The sequence below is a fragment of the Fukomys damarensis genome, unplaced genomic scaffold, assembly GCF_012274545.1.
Source record: "Fukomys damarensis isolate Sample0158 unplaced genomic scaffold, DMR_v1.0_HiC HiC_scaffold_9, whole genome shotgun sequence".
Classification (NCBI taxonomy): domain Eukaryota; kingdom Metazoa; phylum Chordata; class Mammalia; order Rodentia; family Bathyergidae; genus Fukomys; species Fukomys damarensis.
This window is the reverse complement of record NW_022900921.1, coordinates 3,166,530-3,189,496: the sequence shown is the minus strand read 5'-3', so window position 1 is coordinate 3,189,496 and position 22,967 is coordinate 3,166,530. Positions and strand designations below refer to the sequence as shown.

Below are 22,967 nucleotides of genomic sequence, written 5' to 3'. Positions count from 1 at the left end.
CACCATTCTGTTTAATGTTACTGATCTGCCTTTAGGTCAGTTACATACTCATATGATTACTGTAGCTTTGAATTGAGGGCATGCAATGACTTCTGCTTTGTTTGTCTTTCTGAAGATTGGTTTGGTATTTGTGATTGCTTAAGGGTCCATCGTTTAAATATTATGTATTTTGTTTAAAAAATATCAAGAGTATCCTAATAAAGATTGCATTAAATCTGCAGATTGCTTAGCAAAGTATGAATATTTTAATAATACTGAGACCTCTAATCTATAAACATAGCATATCTTTCCATTTCTTTCTGTATTATTTATATATATATTGGTACTGGGGATTGAACTTGGGTCCTTGCGCTTGCAAGGCAGGCCACCAAACCACTGAGCTAAATTCCCGGCCCTATAGGGTTTATTCTGGGTATGATAGCTTTATGAGTTTTGACAAATATATAATGTAATGTATCTAGCCTTACAGTGTTACACAGTATCATGCAGAGTAGTTTCGCTTCCCCTGAAATTCTCTGCTCCACCTGTTTGTCACACCCCACCCCAGAACTCCTGGTAACCACTGATCTTTTTACTGCCTTTGTAGTTTTTCCTTTCCCAGAATGTCATGGAGTTAGTCGTACATTATCTAACATTCTCATATTAGTTTGTTTCACTTAGCCGTATGTTTTTAAGGTGCCTTCATTTTTTTTGCATGTGTGTGGCTCAACAGCTCATTTCTTTATATTGCTGAATCAAGTGTCATTTACAGATGTACCACAGTTTTTTATCTAATAATATATTGGAGAATATCTTAGTTACACATACATTTTAGAAATTAGGGATAATGCTCATATAAACATTAGTGTCCAGGGTTTTTTGTGGGCACAATATTTGAACTTTTTTGGTTAAATAACAAGGAGCACAAAGCCTGGATCATATAGTAAGAATATGTTTCACTGCATGAGAAATTGCCAAACACCCTTCCAAAATGGCTGTATTATTTTTCATTCCTACCAGCAATGAATGAGAGTTTCTGTAACTTCATATTCTCTCCAGCATTTAGGGTTCTATATATTTTTTGGTTTTTCCCTCTCTGATAGGTGCATCTCATCAGTGTCTTAATTTGCAATTCCCTAATGACATATGGTAAGCATCTTTTCATAATATCTTTGTTTCTTCTTTGGCATCTGTTCAGATATTTTGTTCATTTTTAATTGAGTTGTTTTCTTTCTATTGAGTTTTAAAAGTTTAGAAAACAGTTCTTTATCACATTGTATAAATGTTCTCTCCCAGTCTATGGTTGTCTTTTCATTCTTTTGATCTCATTTTATTTTTAACCTATGTTTTCACTTTTAGAATGGTTTTCTTTTAGACAGCATGTGTTTTGATTTTTCATATAATGTTATCTTGATCTTAATTTGTACTGAGATGATTTATATTTAATATAATTATTGTTATAGTGGAACTAAAAATTATTAATTTTTCTAGGTTTTTTCCTGTTTGTTCCATCTGTCCTTTCTTCCCTTTCTCCTCTGCTTCTGCTTACTTTTGTACTTTCTAGTTTTTAGGGTTCCATTTTATCTCCATTACTGCTTAGTTATGAGACAATAAAGCAGTTCCTCTCACCCCACAGCATACTACTGCATAATTTACTCACTGTTTATTTGCCATATTTCTTCTAACCCAGAACATCACGTATGTTTCTTTGCAAACTGTTACAAGGAAGACACAAAAGGCAATAAAGTGGTTTCAAAAGATAGAACCAACACCAGAATCAGATGTACCTATGGGAAGGGTGTTGGAGTTTTCAGGTCACAAATCTAAAACAACTGATTAATATGTTAAGGGGTGCAATGGAAAAAGTAGACAACATGCAGGAACAGAGGGTAATGTGAGCAGGATGAAAGTCTAAGGAAAGTCAAAAGGAAATTGTATAAATAAAAATACAACAGTAGAAATGAAGTACACCTTTGATATCATTTCCCTGAACATAGACAAGGCAAGAAATAATAAGCTTGAAAATATGTCAACAGAAACTTCCCAAAATGAAAAGAAAAGAGAAAAAAGATTTAAAAATATATGATCTGAAAGAACTGTCAAACATCTACAAAAAGTATAACCTCTAAATAATGGAACTATAGAAGGAACAGAAATTATGTTTGAAGTATTAATGACATAATTTTCTCCAGTTAATGTCAGACACCAAAAACCAGGTCCAAGGATCTCAGAAAATAACAAACAGGATAAAAACAAACCTATAGTTATACCATATTCAAACAGCAGAAAATCAAAGAAAAATATGTTGAAGTAAGCCAGAAGTAAAAACACACCTCACAGAAGAGTAAAGATAAATATTGTGTCTCACATATCCTCAGAAACAATGCAAAACAGAGAAGAATAAACTATTTAAGCTGTTACAAGAAGAAGATATTGCCTAAAGATGTGTTCCTTGTGAAATTATTCTTCAAAAGCTAAGGATAAATGAAGATTTCCTCAGAGAAACAAAAACTTGGGTATGCTGATGCCACTATGTCTGTCTTGCAAGAAATGTCAAATGACATTATTCAGGGAAAAAGAAAAATAAGAGAGATCAAGTAATCTGAATCTATATGAAGAAAAGCAAGGCCCTGGAAAAGGAGTCATGGAAGGTAAACAATTGCTAATTCTTGTTTGTTTTTTGGTACCGGGCATGGAACTCAGGTCCTTGCACTTGCAAGGCAAGCATGGTGTCACTGAGCCAAATCCCCGGCCCTTCTAGTTCTTAATTGTTGTAACAGATAATGTATTCAAAGTAATAATAGCAAGTGTATTCTGGTGTGTGTGTGTGTGTGCGTGTGTGTGTTATATACACACTTAGGAATAAGTGAAAAGCAATTATACAGGGACAGAAAGAAGGAATTAGGAATATTTTGCTTCAGTAAGGTACTTGGATTAAACATGAAATGGTATAGAGTTATTTGAAAGTAGACTTGGATTAGTTATAAATGTATATGTGAAACTCTTAGGCAACCAATTAAGAAAGTAAAAAAAAGGAAGTGTAATTACTATGCTAAGAAAGGAGAAATATGGAAAGCTAAAATGCTCTAGTGAAACCACAAAGAGCATAAAAGTGTGAAAGACAGAAATAGCAACAAGGGCAACAAATAGAAATCAGTAACAAATGTAGTACCTATTTTTTTTTCCTCTCATTGGGTTATTGGTACATTTTAGGTATACAGTACAGTTACATTCAGCGTTGGGATCTTGGACTGTCACATGACAGGTCTTGGTTCTCATTTTTTCCCCTTGTCCCAGCCCTTCCTTCACCCCCTCCTCCCCTCCCCATGTAATACCTACTAATGAAACTATATCAATAATTACTTTATAGTCACCTTGAAAGGTGGTTTGGTGGTTGCTCAGAAACTAAATATACTCTTACCATGAAATCCAGCAGTCCCACTCTGATATTTACCCAAATGAGTTAAAAACGTGTGCACACAGAAACCTGTACACCAATGTTTATAGCATTTGTCTCCATTTCTAAAATCTGTTTGCAAAGATAGCCTCTAGTAAGTGAATGGATAAATAGGCTGTGGTTTATCTAATAAAATAAAACATTATTCAGCAATATAAAGAAGTGAGCTGTCAAGCCATGAAAAGATATACAGAAATTTAAATGCATACTACTAAGTGAAAGATGGCCACCTGAAGAGGCTACGTATGGCTAACCACATGACATTCTGAAAGAGACGAAAACTGTAGAGCCAGGAAAAGATCAGAGAGGAGAGAGTGGGCACAGCACAGAGAATTCTAGGGCCGGGAAGCTATTGTGTATGAGGCTACGTAGATCCATTCCCTGATGTGTTTTTCAAGGCCCATAGAACGATTGATACCAAGAGTGAATCCTTGAGTAAACGATGAAGGTATAGTTACGAGTCAGTGTAGATTAAGTGATGCAGCACATACACCATTGTGGTGTGGAATTTAGTAGCAGGGGAGGTTATGCATGTATGTGAGAGATGGGATATATGGGAATTCTTTGCTCTCTGCTCAGTTTTGCTGTGAAAAAAATAGCTGTTCTAAAAATATAAAGTCTTTTAAAAAAAGATTTTCTTTCTTTAGTATTAAAGATGGTTTCATAAGGCTTAGAATCCTGAGTTCAATCCCTAGCGCCCCCTGCCCCACTCCAAAGGAAAAGAAAGATCAAAAAGTATATAATAGGCCAGGGATTTAGCTCAATGCTGCTGTCGTCTCCCTCACAAGTACAAGGTCCTGAGTTCGATCTCTGGTACAAAAAAAAAGTATATAATAAAATTAAAAATGAAAACATTCGAGGTTGATAGGTTTTTCTACTTGTTTAAAGATCTCTCTCTCTCTCTCTCTCTCTCTCTCTCTCTCTCTGTCTTCAGGGCCCACACTTTTTCTTTGAGTGCATACTTTTAAATTTCTGCCCAATTTTTATGGTTCTGCCAAAAAGTACACCTCCAAACCAAGACATCTAATCCAGCACTTTCGGCTATTGGCCATCGCTTATGAAAGGAGACAAGATTGAAAACGCCCATGGACTCCAGGTAAGCTTAATATAAGAGCTCCTCCTTCTCCTAAATCTCTGTTGCTCAAATGTGGCCAAAAGGAATTTGACATGAAGTCTCAATCGTCATTCACTTCTTCTCCATCTCAAGACCAGGTAGGACCAGCAGAGCAGCATCTCAGCTATAAAGAACAGTAAAAAATGTAACCAAGGGGTGATCTGTCAGTGAAACTTTGGGTAGAGGCTCCCAAAGACAAGTGGGAAATAAAAGGAAAGCCTGAGAATTATTAAAATCAAGATGGAATCACCTGAGTCAGTCAGGAGATTGTAAGATAATGGCTGAGGGTTCTTACTCATGTGTCTGTCAAAAACTGCCGTAAAGGACTCTGCCAAAATCGTAAGTTTACTGAGTCATTTTGAGCCTGATGCAGCAGACTTATTATTGGAGAAACAAGATCTTTAGAGGTTCACAATTGGGATCAGTTCCATAAGCACCACTGCACAGCTGCTGTATAAATTTAAACATGAGTTTCCCTTCTTGAAATGACAGCACATACCATGTCTTTCTCTTGATAATGAGAACAGGACTGGGGTACACTGTGTCTGACAGTCTGGTTGTGTGGAAGCAACACAAGGAGGGACCTGTGCCCTCTGAAACAAATGCGTGTATATTACTGACCATTCTCATAACGTGGCTTTAGCTCTGCATCAGTTGCAAACCCTTATTAAAGCTGTAAATAAATTAATGTCATCCTGCTTTTAAAAAATAAAGTTCTTACTTCATTGTCTTCTAGGTTACCTGCAGATGTCCCTCTGTAGCCGTGGAGGGGTTTTGGCAAGCACTTCACAGACACCAAAATGGGAGGGTGCACAGAACCTGTGTGCGTCCTCCTGTGTGTATTCTGAGTCATTTCTAGAACTCTCATAATACCTTATACAGTGTAAATACCGTGTAAATACTTGTTTTATTGTACAGCACACAGTGACAAGGAAAAATGTCTGTACACGCTCTGTGCAGATACAACAGTCAGCCCTAACCGGACAGTTGCAGACTGCCTGAGATAGGAGGCAGACAGGGCTCTGACAAGAAGCGCCATGGAGATAGAATCTGTGCTGGAGGCTGTGGGGCGGAGCCTCCTTTGCAGGATTCAGCATAATGCTTGGCGCGGGGATCTGGATGGCTTGCTTTTCAAAACTTTGTGCAGCTTTTCGTTCCTTGACTGTTTTCCATCTCCATTTGAATTAGACAGATGGAGCCTGTAGATACAGAGTTGATGGTATTTTCTGCACGTCTGCTGTAATTCATAGTTGTTTCTTTGTGTATATTTCTCTTGTTACCTTCAAGATTTTCTCTTTTCTTCATTTCTCAGTGCTTTGAGTCTGACGTGTATCAGTGTGATTTTGAGAGCTAGAAAAGGTGTTTCTGTTGTTTGTTATTTTTAAGCTTCTTGAATCCATAGTTTATATTTTTCATCATTTTCTGAAAACTCTGGACTAATCACTTTTTCAGTATTTCTGAAATATGTTTCCTCCTTCTGGAATTCTAATTATATATATATATTTCAGAACATTCGATATTGTCTCACAATTCCTGGGTGCTGTGTTTATATTTTTCACCCCACTCTTTTATGTTTGTGTTTCAATCTGAGTATTTTTTGTTGCTCTATCTCTGATTTCTCTGATTCTTTCCTTGGCTGTTGTTTTACTCTGTGCCATTATAATGAAATGGTTGTGACTGGGTAATTTATAAATAATAGAAATTTATTTCTCACAGTTCTGGAGACTGGAAGTCCCGAGATCAAGGTGCCAGGGGCTCATTCTCTGCTTCCTAGATGGTACCTTGAACATTGGGTCCTCACATGGTGAAAAGGGTGGAAGGGCAAAAAGAACCTAGCTAGTTCCCTCTATCGCCTTGTAAAGTCACTGATCCTATCCTGATAGCTCCACCTTCATGACTTGCTCTTGAAGGCCCCAGATCTTGATATTATCACATTGGGTGTTAGGTTACCACATATAAATTTTGGAGAAAGATTCAGACTGTATAGCTGTGTTTATTCTATAGTGGGCGTGTCAGAGGTACTCTTCAGCTCTCTCTAAGCATTTCCATTTGACTCTTTTTCATATTTCTTCTGAACTTTCCCACTGTGTATATATAATTCACTCAAGAATTGACCTCATCTAGCACAAATACACTAAATTCCTTGTTGAATAGTCCCAATATCTGGGTCATCCCTGAGTTAATCCACCCCCCCACCCACCCCCACACCTTATAGGAGAAACAGGAAGTTACCTGGCCCCAGGTCATTGCAGGTGTTCTACCTCTGGGTGGGGTGTGGTAATATACTCTCTCTTGCCTAGGAGCCACCAAGATACAAGGGAAATTTTGTGTGTTGTGGAGAGTAGTGTCAGGATGGCTGAGAGATCCCCTGGGACAGATGGCAAGTCCTTTTGAATGCCCAGTGAAGAATTTCACAAGGGGTACACAGGTGTGAATCTCCCTTGTGTATGGAACTTCCAGGAATTCCACACTCTGAATTTAGCCTATGCTTTGCCTTTAGCAGTACATTTAAACATTTTATGCACATTGTTCTCCCTGCTTCTGTGGTGCCCAGTGTCTCTTCCTTTGTGTTCTTCTACAAGTGAACCATGGTCGGGCTCATTGGTAGTACTGTCTTTCCTTACACTTTAGAATTTTCAATTTTAGGACCCCAGCTCTCTAATGAGCTCAGGAAAAGATGATTTTGTAATTTATCCGGCTATTGTCATTGTAATTAGGGTGTGAGCAATATTTTTCCCGGCTTTCTACATCCTGGAATTCTTCTTCGTATTTTAGGAAAAAATTTCCATAATCCAACCCATATGATTTTATATGCAAAATCCTATCCATGTTAGCTTTTATTGATTTCAATTTTTAATTTCCCCTGACTCGAAGTTATGTGGAAAGTGATTGTTTTAAAAAAAGTTCAAGGTGCTTAAGATTTTCATTAAACCTTTTTTCTTTATTTCTGTTATAACATTATATGGGGCAATATATGGGCAATGAAATTCCTGCTCTGGGATTTGGGGGTGGGTATTAAGGATTGAACTCAGGGCCCTTGCACTGAGGTACATCCCCCAACCCTTTTTCTTTCTTCTTTTGTTTTTTAGAGGCAGTGTTTTGACAAGTTGCCCAGCCTGGGCTTGAACTTGTGATCTTTCTGCCTCAGCTTCCCAAAGTACTGAGATCCCAGGCATTCACTACTATGTCTGTTTGTATGACTTTCTGAGCTGAATGCATATTCATTATTTATATGACAATCATTTTAATACCTCTAATAATCAGGTTTATTAATTATTAATAAAAATCAAATTATCTACAACCTCAATTTATTTTTCTGCCTGGTCTATTAACAATTCCAAAGTAATATCTTAAAGGTGTCCATTATGTCTATAGTTTTTGCCAATTTTGTACTCAGTTGTTTTTTTATTATCTTAGTTATGCTGAAAGCTATTCAGCCAAGAAATATTTATGAATGTCTTTATTTTGGAGTATCATGACAAAATAGTCTAATTCCAGTCATTTTTCTGCTACTGATTCTGATTGCTTCTTATCTTTGCCTATCTATTTTTAATCTATCATATCTCCATATTTACTGCTAAAACCCAAATTACCATCATCCTTGCCTAGACTCTAATGAAATAGTGCCCAATTTGTTTTCTGCTGCTACTATCTGCTATGACAATCCATTCTCACTCAGCAGCCAAAGCTCTCTCATGCCTCCTCATACTTAGATTTCTTATCATGCCTGATGTTACGTAATCCACACCCACCTGACCTCCCTAACCTCATCTCCAGCTCTCCCCTTGCTCACAGTGTTGTAGCCATACTGACTTGGTATCTTTTCCTTCCCCATGCAATGCTTTTGCCTCTGAGCCTTTCCACTTGTTAGTCCTTCTCCCTGGAAGGCACCATCTCCTGATGAATGCCTTCTTTTCACACACAACCAGTTGCCCTTGTTACCTCCTCAAATAAGCCTCCTCTGGCTGCCCAGCCTACAGTAGAACAGTCTGTCAGCAAGTCACCCTGTTATATTTTTCCTTTAGAATGTTTACCCATATCTAAAAAACTCTTATATATGAAGCCTTGTGTGAGTGGCTGACTGCTGTGTGCTTGGCATCTGGGACCCTGCACACCTCAGGAAATTCTCTTCAGCCTCCAGGTCATCGTCCAATCAGTTCTCCCTTCTAAATGTCTTTTACCTCAGCTGAACTTACTTCCTTGATCTCAGTTTTCTTCTTGTGGTTTTCCTTCAGTTTGTTGGAGAATTTCTCTCAAGCTTGCCTACTAATTCTTTTTACTGTATTATATAGCCTGCTATTCACTGCTTTCATTGGGATTTTAAAACTGCAGTTCTGCAGTCAATCTTTTTCTCTGCAGACATTTTTTCTTGACGATTCTGTCCCTCTTGGCACAACATCTGTTTGAATTATATTGGAAAACTATTCCTCCTTCTTTTGAATTGCTAAATGTTTTATTTGATTTTCATTACAGGAGGTCTGGGTTTGCCCTGCCCTGGGCATTGTGGTGGGCTTTGCTGTGAATCCTGCCTGGCCTTGAATGCTTACAGATTCTAGGTCTGCGTGAATGTTGTGGGGACTGGGGGCTGTGGTGAGAAGAGAAGGGTCTGAAACAGGGAATAAAGAGATTGAACTGATGACTGGTCCAGCTGTGTCTGCAGGTGGAATAAGTGTACTAATAAAGTAGAACCTCCTCTCAGTTATCTGTATCACCTCGGGCAGGAACACTTACCACTTTTTCTGATGATGAGTTCATTCGCAGAAGACTTATTTGAACCACAGTATATTAGTTACTTTTCTCTCATCATTGAGACAAAATACCTGACACCCAAAGTTAAAGGGGTAGAGGTTAATTTGGCTCACAGTTCATAGAGGTTTCAGTCTACAGTCAGCTGGCTCCAAAACAGGGATGGCAAACAGGCATCACAGAGGAAAAGCAACATGGTGGGCACAGGCAGCAAACGTACAAGAGGGTTTCAGTTCATGGTGGCAGAAGACAGCAAAAGCAACACAGAGCTTCACTGCCTCTTTCTGCCCCTTTAGTCCCATCCAGACTACCGGGATCAGGGAGGTGCTAAACCATGAACTCATGTGTACTGGTTTAGTAAACCACATGCCCTTAATCCCAGCATCACACATTCCAGATTCAGCCACCTCTGACTGAATGAGGCTTTGGGGACACCCACACCCAAACCATAACACAAAGTGCTCTAAGTGACTGCTGTATGCCTGGCTCTGTTTCAGGTGTTTTGGGAAATTCAGAGATAGTAAAAGCACATCCATTGCTGCAAGGAACTATATCTAGTAGGCGATAGTAACCATTTGAAGAGTTAAATAGTATAGGAAAAAATTCTAGGTAAGGGAAGCTGGGTATGGTGGTGCATGCCTGTAATCCCAGCACTGGGGAGGCTGAGGCAGGAGGATAGCTGTGAGTTCAAGACCAGCCTGGGCTACATAGTGAGTTCCAGGTCAGTCTCAACTACATAATGAGACCCTGTATCAAAAGACAAAAAAACAAACAAACAAAAAAAAAGAGCTCCTTCTGAATTAGATAATTGGGAAGATTTCCAGAAAGGGATTATATTAGCTAGGTCTTATAGAAGTGGTTGGAAAAAGGAAGGATGTGGTTAGGGTGGACTAGGTCATGAGGTAACTGATAAAGATGACGCAAAGGTCCTAATTCGCATAATTGTATGAGGAGGGTCAAAGGATCTGTTTTTTGGTTTTTTTTCATAGTGGGGATTGAACTCCGGTCCTTGCACTTGCAAGGCAGGCCACTGAACCACTGAGCTAAATCCCTGTCCCCTAGGATCTGCCTTTCTGAGACTGACAGAGCATGCAGGTTATACTCACGGAGTAGGCAAGCCCCAGTCCAATGAGTATGGACCTTGATTACTCAGTTTAGGATTTTGACCTTTTCCTTGTGCCTGCAGGAAGGTTTTGGGGGACTTTTAGCCAAGAGAGCCATGGTTGGAACTACTTCAAGAGCGCCACTGGTACTTTTTTATTGGTATGAGGTGGATATGATACAAGGTCTTTCTTCCTTTCTTTTTTTCTTAACCTTATCTGGTTTTTGTCTATTTCTTTAATTTACACAACCTGGATCAACCTCCTGGGGTATTCCCTGGGTGGCTTTTGGTTCCTACCATCTCCACAGTAATAAGGTCAGCATCAGACAATTTATGTGGTAGTAGCTATTACAGTCTGAGCTCTGGTTAGATTACCAGATAAAGGAGAGATAGTAGACAGTTTTCTGAAGGGGAATTCTGCATCATAGACTGTAATTGGGGTCCTATAAAATAGACATAGATGATAAAATTCTTTGTATACAGTTTATGAGAATCGGCCCTAAAAGAAATAATAAGTGGAAGGAAGATTATATTGTCGCCACACGATTTGGTGATGAATGAAAGAGGAGAAGTATTAGGTTTACTAAGCTTCTGAGTTGTGTTTTTTTTTTGTTTGTTTGTTTGTTTTGTAACGGGGATCAAACTCAGGACCTTCTGCTTGTGATGCAGGCACAGTGCCACTGAACTAACTCCCGGCCCGCTTTTGAGGTTTTTTTTGCACCATCTGGAAGACCACCCTGCTTATATAACCTGAGAGATATTCATATAGTCTACTGGTTACAAAGTTGAGGCTTCCCTCAACCCATTACAACCTTCCCAAGAGACTTCTCCAGATTTTCAACCTCCCCTGGAAGACAGGGAGGCCAGATGCCAACACTGTACTTTGTCCCAAACTAGTACATCCTACATCCACATGGGAATTTTTATTATCTGTGAATTTCCCAAAACACAACAGAGCCAGGTATACAGCAGTCACTTAGTGTGCTTTGGTTCAACAGATGTACTCTGAGAAATAACTCTTCATCAAGAAAAGAGCCAAGTGTTCCTACTAGGGCTGATACAAATAACTGAGTTTCCTTTGGCTACTTGCCAAAGCGGGACTTTTCATTATTGGAGTAAAGATGAAGGTTTCACCCAGATAGGACCAGGATTATTTTGTTTTGCCATTATGAGTTTACGTTAACTTTTCTATCACTCCATTTTCCCAGTGTAATCCCTTGTCTTGAGCTTTTCTAAAATCACCACTTGTACAGGTACTTTGTTGGGCAGCAGATGGTTGAGAGATTTGCAGTGCCCAAGGTTGTTAATGTTGTCATGGTGATTGGCCTTAGAATCATCTGTCATAAGAGCTTTGTTTCTCATTGTTTTGTTTTCTGCAAGTAACTTCCACTATGCATATTTCGAAAACTACGCTGCCCATTACAGGAGTCACTAGCTATAAATAGCTATTTAATAAAATATAACTAATTAAAATTAAATAAAATGAGGAATTAAAAACCATATTTTAAGTATCCAATAGCTACATGTGGCTAATGACTTCTATATTGGATGATCCAGATACACCACATTTTCATTATCATCGAAAGCTCTGATTGATAGTGCTGATCTAGAACAATATTACCAAATTCTAGCACGGTTTTCCAAGTGGGTGTGGGTACTTCAGGGCATGTGCCACTGACGTTCACTGTTGCTATTATGTAAAACAGGTTTACTTCTTTATTATTCCAGTTGTCCATCTGATAACTGTTAGGTAAGACTAACACACACACACACACACATACACACACACAGAATTATCTTTAATTCTTAACAACTAGACATTTTAAACCTATAAGGAGAAAAGAAAGCATTATTCTAATTGCTTCTTAATTTATTCTACCCATAACAAAATTACTACCTCAAGTTATTATGTGTAAAAGTCCGTCTCTTTCCAATCGTGTCCCTCTGGGCCTGTCATAAGCAAGAAAATTACCCATTTATGCAATTCTCTCAATTAATACAGGTCGCTAAAAGGATGCAATGAAAGCTTTTTGATTCTGTTCCTTTAAGAGCCTAAGTTGTCATTTTTTCCCCAGTCTCTGAGGAGGCTCTGGAGGTAGAAGCATGAGGTCTCAGCTTTGGAAAGGCCTTCTTATTTGTCATGTCACACCTTAACCTCAGAGGAAGTCTTTATTTTTCCTGGGATGGAGCACTTTAGTTCCTACAGATGTTCTCTGAAATAACTGCAAAGTGGGTGGAGGGAGGTAAGGATGATGCTTTGGTCTGAACTTTCTTGGTAAACTTTAGAGGCGGATCAGATCTTCTGAAACCAGCGGGTGTTTTTCTTAACCACACCACCCCCAGGATTCCATTTCCTGCACTTGTGACAGCAGCACCTCCAGCCATCTCATTCAGTCCTCTGGACCATGCCATGGAAGTACTCTCCCCTCTGCCTTGAGCTTCTTTTGTATTCTTTCAGTGGAAAGAGTGATTTTCTTTGACCTGACTGGTGGGCACTTCTTTCCTCTCTTGGCAAAATGAAGTGGGAATTAGGGCTATTAACCCTGTGGGCAAAAGACATTTCTCTCCACATTGGAGGAAGAGGCTGGTAAGATTCTGTCTGCCACTGCTGCCCGTAGGTGTGAACAGAACCTCTTTCCCTGATGGAGATCTTCCCTGCTCCTATTCTGTTTGCCTTCTGTTCACAGACTATTCTTCTGTCCCCTAGCCCTGCCTTTGTTGTAGCCACTGCCCCTTGATTAGCTGAAGTCAAAGTCTGGCAAACAGCTTTTGGGGTCTGGGGTTCTGCTAGGAGGAGAGGTGAAGACATGAGGAGACGTGTGACACTGAATGCTGGTCCTTCCATAGCCTTCCCTTCTTTAAGGTGCCTTTGAACATCTTCCAACAGAAGAGCCCTTGTCCTCTAACCTGCCCTGGCTACCCAGTAGCTCATGTCTGCCCCACCCTATATTTGTGGGCACATAGCTTGCTGTGGGAAAGAACTGACCCGTGCCCCCACCCTTAAGAGCACCCATGAGGGTGACAGCCAGATCTATGTAAAGACATGGCAGGAGGATGGAGGCATCTGGATTAGCAGGTCCAGCCCTCTGACCTTTCTTGGCTCATTCCTAATAGTTTTTATAAAAATTGTTTTTTTAAAAAAATCATAAATACATTCTCTTATGGAAAAATATTTAGCCTTAAGATTGCAAAATTGTAAGGCTGCTGGCCTTGAGTCCAGTCTCTTTTCTTGTGTCTTACAGTTCTCAGCTAAGCATATACTTTTCCACATCTTTTTCTTTTGGGAGGAGCAGTTATTTTGTTTTGTTATGATACATGGTCTCACTGTGTAGTTCAGGCTGGTCTTGAATTTGCAGCTATCTTCCTGCCTCAGCCTCCCAAGCATGGGATTGTAGGTGTGCGCCATCGCACCTAGCTTCAGTTCTTTTTTTATACATTTACTTGATGACCCTTTATAGAAAGGAGGTAAGATGATCTTCAGTCTTTCTTTCACTTTCTAATACAGTATACATATCACTGTGCAGGTATCAGCCAGCCATATCTCTTTATATTGGTGCAATTTTTAAAATGAACGCACTTCATCTTATGTATTCGTTCCCTGGTCGATGAGCATTTCTGTCTTTCGCAGTTCTTACCATTACAAACAAGTTGTGATGTGTATTTGTGCCCACACCTCATTAAGTACGTAGGTAGCCATCCTTCTTGGGTTCACACAACATCCGAAGTTTTGTGTTCCTAGGGTTCTTAGTGTTGACTTCTACCAGAGGCTGTCGACCTGGTTTCCAGAGAAGAGTTGGACCGACAAACAGCTGCTAGCATGGTGTGCCCACTGACTTCTTGTTCAGACCATTGTCCTGATATTATCAAACATTTCACACAGATTTCTTCTGTTGTATGTCTGTAGTTTTTGTGGTGATGCCAAACATCTTTTAATACATTTATTGAGCATTTTTTTCTTTTTAAATTACCCATGCATATCATTTTATTAATAAAGATGTTAAGCTTTTACTTGTTTTTTTTGGGGGGGGTTTGTTCTGGGGATCGAACTCGGGTCCTTGTGCTTGCGAGGCAGGCCACCGAACCGCTGAGCTAAATCCCTGGCTCCAAGCTTTTACTTGTTTTTTTTGGGGGGGGTTTGTTCTGGGGATCGAACTCGGGTCCTTGTGCTTGCGAGGCAGGCCACCGAACCGCTGAGCTAAATCCCTGGCTCCAAGCTTTTACTTGTTAATGTTTAAAAATTACTTATATATGCTGTATATTCTTTGTCTACTTCAATGTGATATGTTTTCTCTCAATCATTTAATTGTCTTTTGTTTTATAGTCTCTTTTACTATACCAGAGTGTTTTATTTTGATGGAATCAAATTATCCAATTTAGCTGCCTTTGATTTTTTTTGTTTTTTAAAAAGCCTTTCCCTCCCCAAAGGTTATGATATATATTTTTTTGTATTTTTATTCTTTATACTTAGGACTTCAATATATTGGAGTTTATCCTTGTGAATGGTATCAGGAGGGATCTAGCTTTATTTTCTCTGTGTAGCGATAACTCCGGAAGCTTCCTTGTCCCTGACACCAAGACTCCCCTCTGTCTTTGGTAACAATATTCTGAGTTTCCCACTTGCATTATTTGTGTGGAGTTGGTCTCTTCTCATGTCTTGAGTAGAACTACTTGGCTTAAGTTACTTATATCTCACTCCTATACTTACAAGGGATGCATAATTTGAAAGAGTAAATAACCCCTTTGAGGCCAGGGAAGAATTAATATTTTTTAGGCATTTTTGAGAAAGACGCTTTCCTATAAGGGAAGGGAATCTTTGGATGAACCAGTATGATGAACTCAGTGAAAAGAGAGGGAAAGAACCCAGGTTCTTGCTAACAATTTTGATCTGCCAGGTAAATCTTTATGCTTAATTCTGAAGTCTAAACTGCTTCTGCACATTTGTTTTACATGAACCACTACATTTTTTTTACTTTGTGTTGACTTTTCTCATATTTAAAAATGAAAATATTCCTGACAAATTTAATTTATAATGAATTGTCTTAATACTATTTATGGAAAGGTTCATTTATTTCATGCTGATATGAAATGTCCCTGGTAGACCCTGGCCAAGCCTGCTTATTGAAATGTGTACAGGAAACATGGACAGAAAACTCCAAGACTTTAAACCACCTTGCCCAAAATATTGGCAACAAGAGTTTTCAAGGCATAGAATTCGCATATTGGCCCTGTGTTGTATGGCTTACTGAACAGCAGAGTTCTTGCTACTGGGTATTTAAGCTGTTTCTCATGCTGAAATGGACAGGACTGTAAAAGGCAAGGCTTGAATTGGCGTTTTTTTTTTTTTACTTGATGGACATATTCGACACAGCCTTTCAAAACCACTGGACTAGAGGGATGCCTTTGTGAGAAAGCAAGAAAAGCAGTGTGGAGCCACAGCACTGCTGCCTCCTTACCTCACAAGTATCTTGGTATCCTAATTGTTAATATCTCAGGAGTAAATCCAAATAGAAGCAACCCTGAACAGAGCCCACATCAGCATTCGCAGCTGTCCCTGAACCTCAGCGTTACCTACCTCGTGAATCCCGGAAATGCACGGGTCTCCTTCTCGACCCTTCCTCTGGCTTATTGACTTATCTCTTTATACCTATATCAGCACCATGCTGTTTTAGTTCTTGTTGCTCTATATTTTGATGTCGGACAAAGTTTTTACCATCATTCTTAGTCAAAATGATACAGAATATTCTCCCATATAAAATTTACAGTCAGGCTCCATGAGAAATTTTGTAGAGATTTTGATAGCATTGGAATAGAACTTGCAGGCTGTTGGAGGAATTGATCCTTGTGGTATTTAGGAAAGGTGCTGATTTTTTGTTTGTGATCTTATATCTGGCTCCATTGTTTGGCTGCTGGGGTGTGTATGTGTGTGGTCGAGTGTCATCAAGAGGTAATATAGTGTAGTGATAAAGATTGTGGTCTCTGAAGTCAAACCAACTGGGTTTCAAATCTGGCCCTGTCGTTTATTTAGCCAAGTACTTCAACATCTTTATTTAGTTTTTTTTCACTTGTAAATATACATTTGTTACTAATACCTACACTTCATAAGGTGATTCTAAGGAGTGAGTTAAGGTAAGCAAAGCATTTCACATAAATCAAGCAGCAAATACTAGTAATTCATTTAAAAATAACAAGTTTATCTCTTTTTTTCCAATTCTTACTTCTTATTTTCATAGTGCACTTGCTGGGACTTTTGTAGTCAGACTTGAATAGTAATGCTGTAATGGGTATCACCTTGTGCCCAATTTTAATGAAATTTTTTCTAACATTTCATCATTAGATATATGGGTTCCTGGTATAATATTTAATGTTAGTAAGAATATTCCTTCATAGTCCTCGTATGCACAGAATTTTTCTTATAAACATATGTTCTGTTGAGAATATCATCTTTTACTTAATCCATTTTTGTAGAAAACTACATTGTATATATTTGGATTTCTCTGAATTCCTGGGAGATGCCCTGCTTGAGCATGGTCTGTTGTTCTCTTACTTCACTTTGATGATATTTTATTTTTGCTGAGTTCGCCTGTGTATGTTTCCTTCAGAGCCACGCCTAGCTCCAGACTGGGCTGCTTGCTGCCTCTGCAGGTACCCACGGCACCCTGGGCTTTCCTGTTGCTGCGTTTCTTTGGTTTTGTATTTGCACACTGAGGTCAAAATTACCTGTCCTTTTCAGTGGAATGAGCAACAGTTGAGGGACAGTGTATCCTCGGTACCTAGATGGGGCCTGGCTTAAAGGGTTCATTTTGAAAATATGTGTGTTCTCTGAGCAAGCGCTTACCACTCCCCTGACAGTTTAGCTCTGTGTGACAAGCCTTGGCTTTCATGACTGTGCTTATCATCTACATAGAGCAATGCAAATGTTAGTGACCCCACTTGCTTCTGGGAGTCCGGAGCCAGGTAAATCATAGTCACCCGAAGCAACCTGTGGGAAACCGTAGTCTCTCTGTGGTCCTCCACAGCTTCAGGCTGAAGGTTCTTCACCACTTCAGGTGACGTATGGTCAAACATAGAGGCAGGATAAATCCTCAGCGCCTGTGTCAGGGCCTTGTTTCTGTTTTACAGTTGTCTTCCTGGGAGCCTAGGACGATTCCTAAGTACATTAGCAGCAGCTAAGGAGGATGGGAGTAGTCACCAGGCCTTGCAAACACGGAGATGCTGTGATCTCCTTACCAGGAAGCCGTGAGAAGGGCACAGTGGACACTGTTCTGTCATCAACATAGAAAGGCCGTTGTTTGAGCCCAGGCCTTTATTTCTCTAAAGATGACTCTGCTGAGGTCAGCCATCAAGTTAGGGGGAGGAGACCACCGCCACCAAGTCCATTTAATGGCAGAGCAGCTGGATCCCTCCTACTGGAGCAGGCAATCATCTAGTGACCCAGCAGCCCCGTGTCAGAAGCACCACTCAAGATACAGCATTTCCAGCCGGTGTTGTGGTGCACACCTGTAATCCCAGCACTTGGGAGACTGGGCAGGACGATCTCTGTGAGTTTGAGATCAGCCTGGGCTACATAGTGAGTTCCAGGTCAGTCTCAACTACCTAGTGAGACCCTGTCTCAAAAAACAAAAAAGAGGTATACCATTTCTGGACCCCAGCCTGGGAGGGAGTCTGTGAAGACTGAGCGATCCAGGTACTCTGAGGTCTGGTGACTATCCACTGGACAGACACACACAGCACTGCCTCCCATGCGTGTCAGTGCCGGCCTGCTCATCCACTGGAGCTTCCCTCTCCATTCTGTTACCTGCCGGCTTCACTGGACCCTGTGTGTATGAACTTGATCAGTTCCTGAGGGCTGGTTGTAAGTCAAGTTGTACCAGAGTCAGTACAGCTGAGATCTGGATGTTTACCTGGATATATGCTATAGATAATAAGAGGCAGATCAATGCTCCATTAACCTCCATTAACCAAGTTGTTCGTATGTCAGGCTGGTCGTAACTTGAGGGTCCACTGCATTCACTGAGACTCGTCACATGCCAGGTGTTGCCTATTGAGGGTACTGGGAAAACAACAGCAAACTTGGTTTTATAAATCCATGCTCTTGTGAAACTTAGTGGAGTAAGCCACTTGATTTCTAGGTCCATCCCCAGATGCTGTCATGGTTCTGATGGCTCTCTCTGGGACTCACCAGGTGAGTGGTAAATGATCATTGTCTTCTCTCTTCTGCTATGGCTGTGGTTCTGCTCTGTACACAGCTGCTGCCGTCTTTCGGTCCACGTGGGGTCAGAGCTCAGCCTGAGGCAGAAAGCACAGAGCTGTCTGGGTGGTTTAGAGATCCAGGTGGTTCCCTCATCTTCAGCTCCTGGTGTGCAAGGTGACCTCTGACTTGCTCCACTTCAGCCCTGTCCTCACCTGTCTCCTACACACAGGAAATACCTGGCAGTATGGAATGAAACAAAGACTGAGGGTCAGGTGTTAAGCACAGGGCTCACCTTGCTCATGGCCCCTTAGGCATAAAGTAGCCAGGGATACAAGAGAAGTAGAGATAGAGCTGCAGGTGGTCCAGGCAGGCTAGACACCTGCCCTCCTCTTCCTGAGTCCTGTGCTCAGAAAGGGGACCGTGGTGGTGTGGTTAGGCTGTCCTCATGGTGGTTTCTGCAGCAGTGGAAGAGGCTCTGACCTGTGTGTACAAGTGTGCATACAGGAATGTGCATGTGTGCAGGCACACGCACTCCCATGCTCTTCCTGATCCCTGAAGCAGCAGCCTCACAGGACCCCGCTTAGCCATGGGGGAGAGGGGATCCTGACTGCTGTGTCTCTTTTGGAGTGTCACAGTTTTCTGCCTGCAGCACCCTTATATCACCTATCCCCTTCCCCCTGTTGGCAGGCAGGGTGATGACTGAAGCATCAGATCTGTGGTTTTTGCAACAGGAAGTGATTTAGATCCTGAAAGCTAATTTTAGATGAGTTGATATGGGGTTTTCAAAGAATGTTTCAGGAGTGGTTTCAGGCACAGAACTCAGACCCCTGCTCATGCATACAAAGACGGGCTGTCTCCCACTGTCCTTGTCACTGTCTAGCTAGGTAAGTGCCCAGCTGGGCAGGGCCCTTGGGTAGAAACCAAGGCTGACTTTCCCTGGATTCCAGATGGCCCGAATCATTCTTTTTGGCCTCAAGCTCCAGGCAGAGTCCCATGACTCAGCACAGGTCTGACTGTAGGCCAGGCAGACACAGGACATCTTATCCCTGACTGAGGACTGTGTGAGACTCCCAGAGGGCCTCAGAAGAGCCATCTATCCTTACTCAGGCTGTGACCTTAACAAGAGACCAGATGAGGCTTCTGGGCCAACAGAAGTCATACAGGGTGACGGGCTCTCAGGGCAGTGTTATGTTGGGTCTTTGAGAAGGGAGAGCCCTCAGACCCAGGGTGCAGTTGCTGCAGATCCATCTCTGCTTCAGCCCTGGAGGTTGGGACTCCTGCTGAAAGCTGCTGATAAAGAAGCAGAGGAACAAGCGCAGACTGATGGGGTTGAAAATTCTTCCTGCCGCCACACCCCTTGATGATGGGTCAAGACAACCTCTGCGGGACTCTCAAAGCAGGGCTTAGCTTACAAAACCTACTTTTGTGTCACTGAGCTGCAAACACTGGAGCTCCTGAGTACGCTGTCCTCTTCTCCTCGGGTCTCTGCTTAGCCTGGGCTCTGGGCCGGTCTTCACTCCTGACCTTCTTGGTCCTCTGGTTGGAGACCTCAGAGCTGAGTGGTTTCTATCTCTGCCAAGGTCTGGGTACAGGTGATAGAAAGCCGGGACTCCTTGCTCACCTCAAAGTCTATTGCAATCTGCTGTTTCATTCCCTAGGGCTTCCATGGCAACCCCCGTAACGAAATCTGCTGCCCTCATTATCAGAGAAGCAACATCTCAACAGCTAAGAGAGTTGGCCAGAGCTACACAGCTCATCCCCTCCATGAGATGCCCAGCATTCAGGGAAAGCACTGTGCATGCCTGATCCAGGCAGGAGCCACCCATGAGTCCCTGCTGCAAGACTGTGGCCTCTGGAAGGCCAAATAAAGCGTAATTCAAGTCTCTAGCAAGTCCTAGTCCACCTGTTACTCCACTTTGGGGTGAAGTGAAGCTTGGAATATGAGGCAGGAATATGGGGCTTGGTTGAGATCAGGTGAGGCTTCTGGGCCTCAGGAAGTGTCATCTTGGATGGAAGACATTTAGGTCAGTCTTGTCCTGGGCCTCCTGAGAGGGAAAGCCCTTCACACGAGGAGACACTTATGCTCCAGAAAGACTGTCGTCAGGCACTCAGAGACAAACGGTAGGCAGCCCCGGTGGCCTCCATGATTGTTCATTCTCATGAGGTAAACCAAACAGGTCAGGACTGAGGACTGGCCCAGCGCCCAGGCCGAGCAGGGACCTGAGAAGAGGACAGCGGTACCACGAGAGCTTCAGTGTTTGCAGCTTAGTGACACAGAAGTAGGTGTCGTAAGCTAAGCCCTGCTTTAAGAGTTCCATAGAAGTTGTCTTTGACCTATTTTTGAGGGCTGTGGTGGCAGGAGGAATTTTTGGCCACATCATAAAGAGTTTTGTGGCCACCTCTGATAGATCAGCTCAGGAAGTTGTAATTTTCCATAATTAGGTTATTAGTCACAGAAGTGATCCCCTGCCCCCGGCCCTAGCCCCTTTGCCACAGGAGATTGACAGGGGTACCCAGTGGGCAGCTCTGCCTCCTCAGCTGCAGGCTAGGAGCCAGTGAGGCCCTTGTTGGGCCCTCTATGTGTCTTCTTGGTTTGTGGAGCGACCCAGCCTCGTTCCAACATTATTATTATTTTTTGAGCACTTTGTCCTATGTAGAAGACTTAATTGAGACAAGAAATCCCTTAATATCTCAGTGAAGGGGCATGAATAGAGCAGCTCCCAGGAAATCTACTCAAAGGACAACCCATATATACCGCGGCATTCGTAACCGTGAAGGCCTCGTCTCTAACCTTTCTGGGGTGCTTTCGTTTTAAGAGAGGAAATCTTTAAGTGAAGAAATTAATGGGAGTATTCGTGAAAGCACTTTCTGAAAACCATATGGACTCCGAGTCCTTGCACATTCGAATGGTGGGACTGTGCGATCTTCACACCTGTATCCCTAAGAGACTTCCCTCAGGGAGAAAAATTAAGCTCATCCCACCTACTTTGAGAATTTTGCCTGATTGTCCCTCCTTCCAAGCCCCTGGCAGGTGTTGCCCAGATCCTGGGTTGTCAGGTCCCTCTGAGGGTGTTGCTACTCCCAGATCTGGCCAAGCACTGCCCAGGCTGAGGGACAAAGAGAGCTGGCTCCTGAGTCCTGCTGCCAAAACTGTGGGCAACCAGTGCCTCAGTTGCCAATGGGAGGCATTTCCCAGTGCTTATTTAGAACATTAGGGGTGTTTGTTGTATCCAGCTGCTTGTTTGAAAGGAATCTCTCTTTCTGTCTAGGCCCAGGCACTATCTTGTTTCTGGAGACTGGCCTCCTATTTCGCATGTTTGTGTCATCAAATCCATCACAAGCCACCCACCTCCCCTCCCCGGGCACCTGGTGCTGATGTGGGCCTGACGCGGGAGCTCAGGAACAACTTAGCTTTAAAGCTTTGGACCAGGGCATGCAGTCTTCCAGGGCAGGGGATTCAGGAGGGGGAACAAGTCAGCTTCACGTCTGGGGCTGGGATAGATTTAGGCTCGTCAGGTGAGTGACGGGGCGTGATGCACAGTCACAGGCAGGGAATCAAGAGGACAGCTAAGTAAGGCCGTCTGCCCTCCAAAGCAGGATCTGCATTCGTGTGGAAGCAACTCTGCACAGCCGGGCCAGCCTCAGACATTACTGAAACCTTCTTTGTAGACATACTCTTCACAGTTTCTCACACATCCCCACCTTGACAGTGCTGACCACAACCGATACCTTTCTTGGTGACTCAAGAGCAATTCTCAGGCCAGCCATTGTTCTTGGAGGTAGCTGAGGATGCAGGTGCAGCTGGAGGTGAGGCCAACCTTGAATAGGCGCCAACCCCAAAAGACCACAACTGTCCCTTCAACAGAAGCCTCACAACTTCCTTTTGGATCCTTCCTTTCATTGTTTTGGCGAGGCATTTGCTAGCACTAGCCTGATCTGTGGAGACAGGACTCCAGTTCCTGACTGTGTCACCTATTAGTTGCCAGGCCTTGAACAGTTTCCTGACTCCCAGTTTGCCTTTGTCAAATCCGTCCCTTCATTTATTCAATATATTTAACTTGAGCATCTCCTGTGTGCTAGGTATCTCCTGTGTACCTGTGTACCAAGCACTTGATACACTATGATAGATAGGAGATACAGAGAAGTCTTTCTGGTTTTAAATGTGCCTGGAAGTTCCAAAATATAAATAAACCACACAACTAATAATATGTTAAAAGATGACAAGTACAGGCCCAGGTGTGGTGGTACACGACTGTAATCCCAGCACTCAGGAGGCAGAGGCAGGAGGATCACTGTGAGTTTGAGACCAGCCTGGGCTACATAGTGAGTTCCAGGTCAGTCTCAACTACATAATGAGACCCTGTCTCAAAAAAAAAAA

The 22,967-nt window shown here is 42.0% G+C and overlaps 2 long non-coding RNA genes across 3 annotated transcripts in view; both read left to right on the top strand.

Annotated features, from left to right (window-relative positions):
* LOC109118551 overlaps window positions 1–2,380 on the top strand; it is a 15,359-nt gene extending 12,979 nt beyond the window's left edge. Inside the window, exon 3 of the long non-coding RNA XR_002025908.1 lies at window positions 2,358–2,380. This is a non-coding gene — a long non-coding RNA (uncharacterized LOC109118551). The remainder of the gene's footprint in view (window positions 1–2,357) is intronic.
* Window positions 2,381–2,385: 5 nt separating this feature from the next.
* The window catches only part of LOC104873198, a 46,301-nt gene continuing 25,719 nt past the window's right edge, over window positions 2,386–22,967 (top strand). Inside the window, exons 1-3 of one of the 2 annotated variants that reach the window (XR_002025906.2) lie at window positions 2,387–2,630; window positions 4,371–4,532; window positions 20,248–20,425. This is a non-coding gene — a long non-coding RNA (uncharacterized LOC104873198). Of the gene's footprint in view, window positions 2,631–4,370; window positions 4,533–20,247; window positions 20,426–22,967 lie in introns of those variants that run through there. The other variant, XR_002025907.2, reaches the window with a different exon arrangement.